The 9,696-nt window shown below is 36.8% G+C and overlaps 1 pseudogene; it reads right to left on the bottom strand.

The window, feature by feature from the left end:
- Positions 1-1,498: 1,498 nt before the first annotated feature.
- Positions 1,499-9,696, bottom strand: part of LOC140853778 (uncharacterized) — a 55,864-nt pseudogene continuing 47,666 nt past the window's right edge.

Genomic DNA, 9,696 nt, shown 5'->3' with positions numbered 1-9,696 from the left:
AATATAAAAAAAAAAGATCTTCATGTATTAATCTACCAAAAAGTAGATAATCTATAAATCCACTAAAAATAGAGGATCTGTAAGAAAATAAAGATTGGTGGATCGACAGTGGTGGCATATTAAGTGATCGATGGCTCTAATATCATATTAAAATAAAAAGAGAAATATAAGAAAAAAAGAGAGAGAAATAGAGGCTTTATTATCTTTGTTTCAATTATATATGGTACATCTCAGGGGATATATATACTAGTGTGTCTATCAAAAAAAATAATATTAACTGATATAGAATCATGTTTAATAAAGAAAATAATATAGAATACTGCTAATTAAAAAAAATGTTATGGGATCATGTTGATAAAGAAAAATATTATGGATTATCATATGATTCCTAAAATTATGTGATTACCTAGAATCATGCTAATAGTTTTCTTCCCCTTTACCTAATCACCCTAACATTACTCACATGTGCAACCTACTTATCAGCAAGTAATTCAGACCTTACATTTACCAACCTTGACCCTATAGACTTGTTTCCATTGCTTCCATCAACACTTACATCATTTGGCTGCTTTTCTGGATGTACACTATCATCATTTGCAATAGCAACCCCTAGATGAGTGAGCTATTCTCCACATTCATTCTAGGCACCAGCAACTACAGGAAAATATGTAACAGGCGATGCTATTTTTGGCTTTTGGTAACGCTAATAAATGTTGCTAAATGCCTCCATGATGTTTTCTCAACCGTTGTGCATGCATCGACTATGTAGGAGTTGGGAACCATCATTGGAGTATGACTATACTTGTAGAAGCGTCACAAAATTTTCAATTTAAAATGCCATTTAGTTCCAGCACAAAGAGTTGTCTCAGCATGGGTATCTAACGATGCTGATAAGCATGGCTAGAAAACATTATAACGTGGTTTTTTGCAATATCTATAAGCATCATTAGGAAACACTATAACATGGTCATTTGCGACACTTATGAGCATCACCAAGGTTTTTTAAATAAAAAATATAAAAAGATGTTCTACAATGTAGGCTGACATAGCTACATCTTGGCAACTCAGTATATCCAGCAGTATCCAATAATTTATAATCAACTTTTGGTATGTTACCTACCTGAATTCTGGAATCGACAAGTTCAGGAGCATGTTGGCATCTCCACACTCCATGTCACGTCGAGAAGTTTTAGCATCTTACATATTTTCATTATGAATACCATTTGCAATGACAACATCAAGAGCAAGTGGCTTGGAATTCATGCATCAATCAGAGTGTTAAGATCCCAATGAAGTATAGAATCATGGGAAGAATATTTGGTCCCTATTTTGTCGAGAAAATTTTGCAAGGTCCCGGTAGAGTTTTCTGTATTATGTGATTAATCTAATTTCATTCTGTCCGATCCCTTACCAGGCAAGTCTAAGGTAGAAGATGCTTCCAGATGTATCTTAGATTTACCATGCAAATCTTTAGTACTGTGGTGAAGTTGGTTCGTTGTTACTTCAAATAAGGAAGTGATTCAACATAAGTGGAGCTTCCTAGAAGGTCATCTGCTTTAGAAGCATGGCCAATAAAAACTAAATCTTTAGGATTCATGCTGTCACAAGCAGTAGCAGCCAATGTTGACATAACAGAGGAATCCACAGCATCAGAAATCTCTTGATTTAAATCCTTTAAACCACTTTTATCATCAACAATGGGTCTTTCATGATGTTGTTTCAAATATGATGGTCCTTTGATATGAAGCTCCCCGGGTCTCTACCATGTGATTAGAGTCATCAGAATTAGAAGATGGTTTGTGTGGTGATGATGGAGAACAGACTAACAAAAATCATCTATTCTTTATTGGAATGCTTTCTAAAGCTTAACTTAATCGTCGTCGAAGAATAGTAGCACCAAGCTACAGCAAGAAAATTAAAGCATCAGAAATAATGCAAGAACATCAATAGTTTCACACAAGAATCACAAAATTTCATAGAAGAACCATTTCCGATTCTGAAACCCCCTGCTCTCTTTACTTCTTTATCAGAAGCATCCTCACTAACCTTTGAACTTTTGCTTGAAGACTTCTTTTTGTTTCCCCCAGAAAATCAAGTCCTACCTCGTCTTGTAGCCTTTCCCTGCCTTCAGAAGCCTTATTCCAATTCTAAAAGAAAGTAATCACTATGGTTATCCCGTTAATGCAACAACATGTTGAAATATGGTTTCTTATGAAGGACACTAATCTAGACAAATTATACAGCACTATTTCTGAACTGTGCAGTTTAGAAAATTTAGAAAAAGCAAGTTCAAGATCGGTCTAAAATAAATAGAAGTCTTAACTTGGCTGTGACGCTGTAACATTACAAGTTCGTTTGCATGAATCACCATAGCATAATAAAGCAAACAAACTTTCAAATTCTTCAGCAAAATCAATGAACAATACCTAAACACTACTCAAAATATTTCCAGCTCCACCATTACAAGCTTCATGATAGAAGCTAGAAAATTTAAAGAATATAAACTACTTGTAAACAACAACCCCGTCCCCCAACACACACACAGACACCAAAAAAACTGCAACATCATCTCATAGAATATCAGCAACCACTGAGGCTTGATCAACGGTAAAATAACAATCCAACAACAAATCATAAAATCCAACCTATGCATCACAATGGATCAGCAAGGAGAGATAGGTTTTAGCAACCAAATGAAACGTTAGATTGAACATACCTTACACAAAGAGCAGATGTTGTCAGTCTGTTGGATATAAGATATAACCCAAACAGAAAGCTTATACCAGGTGGGAGATGATTACCATAATAAAAGCTAAAAGAAGATACCAGCATTCTAAAATCTTCAGCCACCCAAAAAACCTAAATGGATAACACAATTTGTGCATGATCTATCATAAAACCGACAATTGCTCCGGCCACTGAAACCATAAGAAAAATATAAATAAAATAAAACCATCAAAAAGGCAAGTCAGCTAGCCTAAAGAGGCAGAATCAATGAGATCCATCTGAAGTAAATAAAATAAAACCCATTTCATTCAATTCGAAGTTCATAAGAGAAAAATATGCTCTTAAAAGGACACCTGTTAGTCAATCATAACAAACCGCCATATCCATCATGCCCAGACCTGAATTAGGTCATAATTTTGCAGCATAACATATCGGTTGGAAAGGACACCATAACACCAAGATTAGCTACACCCGAAAGAATCCATAACCAATGAAACCAAAACTATAAGCCCTAAACTAAAAGCTCAAACTCAACAAGAGAAATTCAAATAGAACCCATTCTAAAAAAAAAAGAAAAAAAGAGGGCTATCACTTGTGCATGATATCATCACCTCGGTAACTATTAGAAGTACCAGGACCTTGTAAGAAGCAGAAAAAGCTTATTAAGTAGAGAATATAGAAATCAGTATATACAACTCATAAAGTCTATATAATACTATTGATATATGTGAAAATAATATAAAATTTAAAAATTATATGTAGCTTGACAAAATCACGTAAAAAAGATGTAATCTGATCCACCTGAGTCCTCAATGACACTATCTCTGTCTGATAGCTCCGCCTTAGCTTCTCCATCTGTAGGTAATGTTTCTGACTCATCTCCTGTATTTATGTCTCTAGCCTACAGATCTTTGTAGTACTATTGTTCTGTCTATACTTCTGAGTATATCTACTCACTGCAAATAAGTGAGTTGGGGTGACTCCAACTCCCTAACCTCTTACTCTGCCATAATACTCTGATCCCATAAGCTCAATGAACACTTGGGCCTCGATGTGACTACACTCCGCAGATGATGATGACTCGTCGGTATGCTCTACAAAAAGTGTTGCCCAGCTATGCAACCCAAGAGGGGGGGGTGAATTGGGTTTCTAAAAATTTTGAACTTAACTAATGGCTTATGAAAAAAGTTTGTCAATAGCTAAATGAATGAGGAGAAAAACCTTAATTCAAGATTAATTGCCAAAAGCAAGAATCCAAGGAAATAATGAAGAGTTAAAGAGAAGCAATTATGCACACCACAAACAAAAGGATTTATAGTGGTTCGGTGCCAACCTTGCACCTACATCCACTCCCCAAGCTCCTACTTGGGAATTCCAATCCACAAAACTTGTATTCAGCCCGAATACAAACGTCGGAAACTCCGACACTAGCTATCCCAAGCTAGTCCACTTATTTCTCAGGTACAAGCCAACCCAATACACTCCGATTCTAGGTTCGGATCAACCTTTCCTTGTTTTGGAACCCCTCCAAAACAAAAATAATCACTCAAACTGAGTAAAACAATTTATAGCACAAATAAGTACAAGAAAAGCTCCTTTAATGAGCGAATATAACTTTAAATACACTTTACTCAAGAGAAGAAGTCCCTTTTTGGATTTCCTCAAGGTGGATGGAGAATTGTTGAGCGCTTGAGGAGTTGGTGAGCTTGGATTGATGGCTTCTTGAAAGCTTTAAATGAGCTCTTGATTAGGGCTGAAAAGTTGGCTTGAGAAATCCTTTTTCAAATTTTTTCTTTTGAATGCTCTTGAATGCTCTCTTGAATGCTCTTCTTTTTCTTTTTAATCTCTTGCTATCTCCCTTTTTGTTTCCCACCTTTTGAATCCTTTTATAGCTTTAAGAAATAGAGGAAAACATTCTAGGCAAAGAGCCGTGAGACCACATTAAATGAGCATTAAAAGCACTTAAAACGGGTTAAAAACTAGCCGTTGCGGAAAAATTCCGTCACAGGGGTCGACTCATGAGTCGACTCATGCCTCAGAGGTCGACTCATGAGTCGACCTCTGTTGAAGAAACCAGAAAACAGGGTTCTGTAATTTTTGGCCTAAAACTGCAGGGGTCGACTCATGAGTCGACTCATGCCTTGAGGGTCGACTCATGAGTCGACTCACAGGTTGTGCCAAGCCAAAAATTCTGCATGCCAAACTGCTCATTGTGCCATGAGCTGACTCATGGGTCGACTCATGGATTTCAAACATGCATAACTTCCAAAATACAAGTCCAAAAACAATGAAATTTTCACCAATAGATCACAAATCTTTTGTTCTATCATTTAATACTTTCAATTCAGAATTTTGGTAAGATTACGATTTTGCCCTTGAAGAGCACAAAGACTTTTCCAAATAAAAAAATATTGGTACCCCTTCAACTGCTTTGTAATCATCAAAATCAATCTAGGGAGCAACAATCTCTCCCTTTTTGATGATGACAAAACACTTGAACAAAAGCATTTATGTGAATCATTAATTTCAAAAGGATGCATTATAAGTGCATTTGCTTGAAAAAAAGATTGATTCTTTTGGCATGTGATACAAATGGTCATATGCATAAATAGTTTGGCCATTTGCTTAAAGATTTAAAAATTTGCTCATTGGATTATATGATTTTGGTGTTAGAGTAGAAAATTTATTTTTGTTATCAGAGCAAGTTGTATCTTGAAAATTTGCTCATTCTCATTTGATTATTTAGTTTTAGTATCAGAGCAAAAATAATTAAGTGTACCAATGCATGTCTAAGAATTAATTATAAAGTATATCAGAGCATGTCAACTTTAAGATGTATCAGAGTAAGTTTAAATTTTAAAGCATATCAGAGCATGTTTAAAGAAGTAATTTTAAAGGTTGCTTATTTGCATTGTACTTAGCAATTTACTCATTGTATTTTTAAGTTATTTAATAATTTTACTTTTGATATTGTTCTTTAATTTCTCCCCAATTCATTCATTTTATTTTCAAGGCTTTTAATAATTTATAATTTTTGCTTTTGATATGTTTCTTTTTCTTTATAATTTCTGATATGTTTCTTTTTCTTTATAATTTCTAATAATTTATAATTTTACTTTTGATGGGTTTCTTTTTCTTTAATTTCTCCCCCTTTTTGACATCATCAAACATTGTTAACTCCCCCTCTTTTTCTGAATACGTTTTCTCTTTAGTGTTTTTTCAAACTTCTAGTGCTAATCATTAATGTTTGCTCCCCCTGAATACAGCAATCATTAACCAAAATATGCTATAGATTACTATAGATATGAATCATCAAAAAAGAGAAGTTGTTTCAACAAAGAGAAGATATATAACCAAAAGATGGTTGACATCATTACAAAGAGTAGATATATAAGTAAAAGATGATTAAAATCATAGTTGTTTCAATATATATTTCATATCATAAAAGTCAACTAGCTAATGTCATTACATGGCCCAAAAATACAGATCCTAGAAAGAACAGGAGACTAACACCTAGGATCTAGTAAAGCTCATGACTGGATGGATCGGAGTCATCAGAGATAGGGTGAGGAGATGATGGATCTCGACCAAGAGTACGTCCTCTACCCCTTCTGCCTCTGCCACGAGCAGGTGAGCGAGATGAACTAGGAGGCTGAGAACGTTGAGAAGCCAAAGACTGGACTGAAAGAGTGAGTCTAATGGAATCAAGAACGTTCAGTGCTCTCGAAACAGACTGAAGTAGAGCAGTGAACTGAGTAGATGCATGCTCACTCGAGCCTCTGATCTCTCTCCTCAATAACTCATAACCACCCTCCAATGCACCTCTGAGCCTGCCAGCCTCTGCAGTAAGGTCTGTGACCTCAATAGAGCTCTCCTGTGGCTGAGGATGGGCCAAAGCTAAGACTTGCCCCTGCAAGTCAAGAACTCTCCCAGTCAGTCTCCAAATACTGTCCTCTAGCTGCTGAATCTGAATAGACTGATCTGAGATCAACTGAAATACAGTGGAGATATGGGGAATCAAGGTCTGATCAGATGAATCTAATGAAGTGGACCCTGGTGTAAATGTAGAAGTGCTCCACTGTCGAGAAAGCAAGGAAGCCACACGCTGAGAAATCAGCTCGATCTGATCATCAGCTAATCTGAACTCTGGAGGAGGTGCTCTGCTCTCTGGCTGATGTACTGGTGTGTGCCTCCTGGTGAACTCTAAAGAGCCAGCCTCTAGGTCTGGAACGAACTGGATATCTGGAGATGCTGCCCTGAAGTCATAGAGAGGAGATGAGGGACCTTCTTCTTCAGCTCTGTCTTCTACTCTGTCCTCAGCTCTCTCCTCAGAACCCTTGATCCAACCACCATCAGTTTTAGTAAATCCCATGCGGTGCAGAGTGTGTTGGTTGATGGTGTCTACGTGAGAAAGCTTAGCAGATGCCTCCCCCTCAAAACTGACTCCAAACCTCCTGAAAACTAGTGTAAGGGCCATACCAAAAGGCAGATGTGCCTTGGATCTGTTCAGTGTCTCTCTCATGGCCTCAATCATTAATGCAGGGAGGTTTAATGGGGTTTGAGTGATCACATAAAATATTATACAAATATCTCTGCCAGAAAGGAGGTCATGCCTACCACTCCTAGGGAAGAAGAGCTTTGTCACTAATTGATGTAAGATCCTCATTTCAATTGACAAAATTTTGGCTTCCAATTTATTCAAACTTCTCGAGTAGGTTCCTCCTAGAATTACACTGATCCCCTCTTCCTTCACTGGGAGTTCCATGTAAGAATATCCCTCACAGGGCAAGTGAAGTATCTCTCCCAAAATAATAGGATCCAGACAAATATCAACTCCCTTAACTGTAGAAGTCACTGTTCCATTGCCATAATGCAGATTTGATAAAATTCTCTAACCAGGTCTACAAAAGTAACTTCCTTGAGAGAGCAGTAAAAACCCCAACCCTGGTTTTTTATTTTTGTTCCAAAGGTAAAACCTTCTTTTTCAAAGAATCTAAAATCCACATTCTTTCCGGTTTCAACCTTCCTATCAGATAAAGGGATTTTGCTAGGGCTAAGGGGAGACTGAGAGGGACCTTGAGCTGACACAGAAGCCGGAATGGGAGCAGTGGAGGACTGAGCAGCTTGCCTTTTTCTGCAGACATTTTCTTCCAGCTCACGGACCAATTTTCTTCTCTGAGGGAGCTTCATCTTTGGAGCCATTCTCACCACAACAGCAGGCAGGGAGACTCGGAGGATCAAGTAGATGAGTAGAAGAAGGGTTACAAAAGGATGGAGAGGGATTTTGGCGGAGAGAAGAGGCGGTTTTGAGAAGAACGGTGGAGGCTAGGGCACGCTCCAACCGCTTCAATCAAAGGGGAAAGACGCGAAAATCTCCTTTCCCAGGCGGTGATTTGTGGTGGAGAGGAGAAGGAAAAAATATTCTTGAGCTAAATCCTTGATTTTGGAGAGAATGAGGATGAGGATGACGGTTCTTGGAGGGAGGAAGACGAAGAGAATGAGTCGGCTCATGAACAGGCTTCAAGTTAAAAGGAAAGAGCCCGTGGAAAGTTGGCAATAATTTTAAGTATGCCATAGGGTCGACCCTAGGGGGTCGACTCATGAAACTCAAAAATTTAGAAAAAATATGAATAAATTCTGAAAAAAAATTAAAATTTTGGGAGAAAGAATTTTGCTCAATGACAAGTTGTGAGAATGATAATCTTGAGCTTTTAGGACCAAGAGAGATGATGGAAATTGAGTTCAAAGAAATTTTGACATCAAATCTTTGGAATTGGAGAGATATTTAGGCATAAGGATCAAGAATTCCTAGATTTCTCTTAATTTCACAGAATCTATCCTCACTAAGGGCCTTTGTAAAGATATCAGCTAATTGATTTTCAGTGCAAACATATTCAAGAATTATATTTTTATTTTGAACATGTTCTCTTATAAAATGATGTCTTATTTCAATATGTTTGGACCTTGAGTGTTGAATTGGATTTTTAGATAGATTTATGGCACTTGTGTTGTCACATCTTATTGGTGTTTCATTAAGTTTGATTCCAAAGTCTTCGAGTTGTTGCTTAATCCACAAGATTTGAGCACAACAACTTCCGGCTGTAATGTATTCGGCCTCAGCCGTAGACAGTGCTATCGAATTTTGTTTCTTGCTAAACTAGGAGATTAGGTTAACTCCAAGAAATTGGCAAGTTCCACTTATGCTTTTTTTATCTAATCTACATCCAGCAAAATCAGTATCTGAATATCCTAATAAATCAATTAGTGAGTTCTTAGAGTACCATAACCCTAGAGTTTGAGTACCATTCAAGTATCTAAGGATTCTTTTAACAGCATTCAAATGAGATTCTTTAGGATTAGACTGATATCTAGCACACAAACAAACACTAAACATGATATCAGGCCTACTTGCAGTTAAATATAATAGAGAGCCAATCATACCTCTATAGTATTTTAAGTCTACACATTTACCTTCATCATCCTTGTCAAACTTACATGAGGGGCTCATGGGTGTACCAATTGGTTTGGAGTTCTCCATTCCAAATCTTTTGAGTAGTTTCTTGGTGTACTTGCTTTGGGTGATGGAGATTCCCTCTTTTGTTTGTTTGATTTGGAGTCCGAGGAAGAAGGTAAGTTCTCCCATCATGCTCATCTCGAACTCCCCCTGCATGAGCTTAGCAAAGTCTTGACAAAGAGATTCATTAGTAGACCCAAAAATTATGTCATCAACATAGATTGTATTACTAACATATCATTTTAATTTCTTTTAATAAAGAGGGTTGTATCTACATTACCTCTTGAAAAACCATTATTTAGTCAAAATTTGCTTAGCCTATCATACCAAGCTCTAGGTGCTTGTTTTAATCCATATAAAGCTTTATTTAATTTAAAAATATGATTAGAAAAAGCATGATTTTCAAATCCCGGAGGTTGTTCTACATAGACTTCTTCAGCAATATATCCATTTAA

The sequence above is a fragment of the Elaeis guineensis genome, chromosome 14, assembly GCF_000442705.2.
Source record: "Elaeis guineensis isolate ETL-2024a chromosome 14, EG11, whole genome shotgun sequence".
In the NCBI taxonomy this organism is placed as follows: Eukaryota; Viridiplantae; Streptophyta; class Magnoliopsida; order Arecales; family Arecaceae; genus Elaeis; species Elaeis guineensis.
This window is presented reverse-complemented; position numbering and strand designations above follow the sequence as displayed.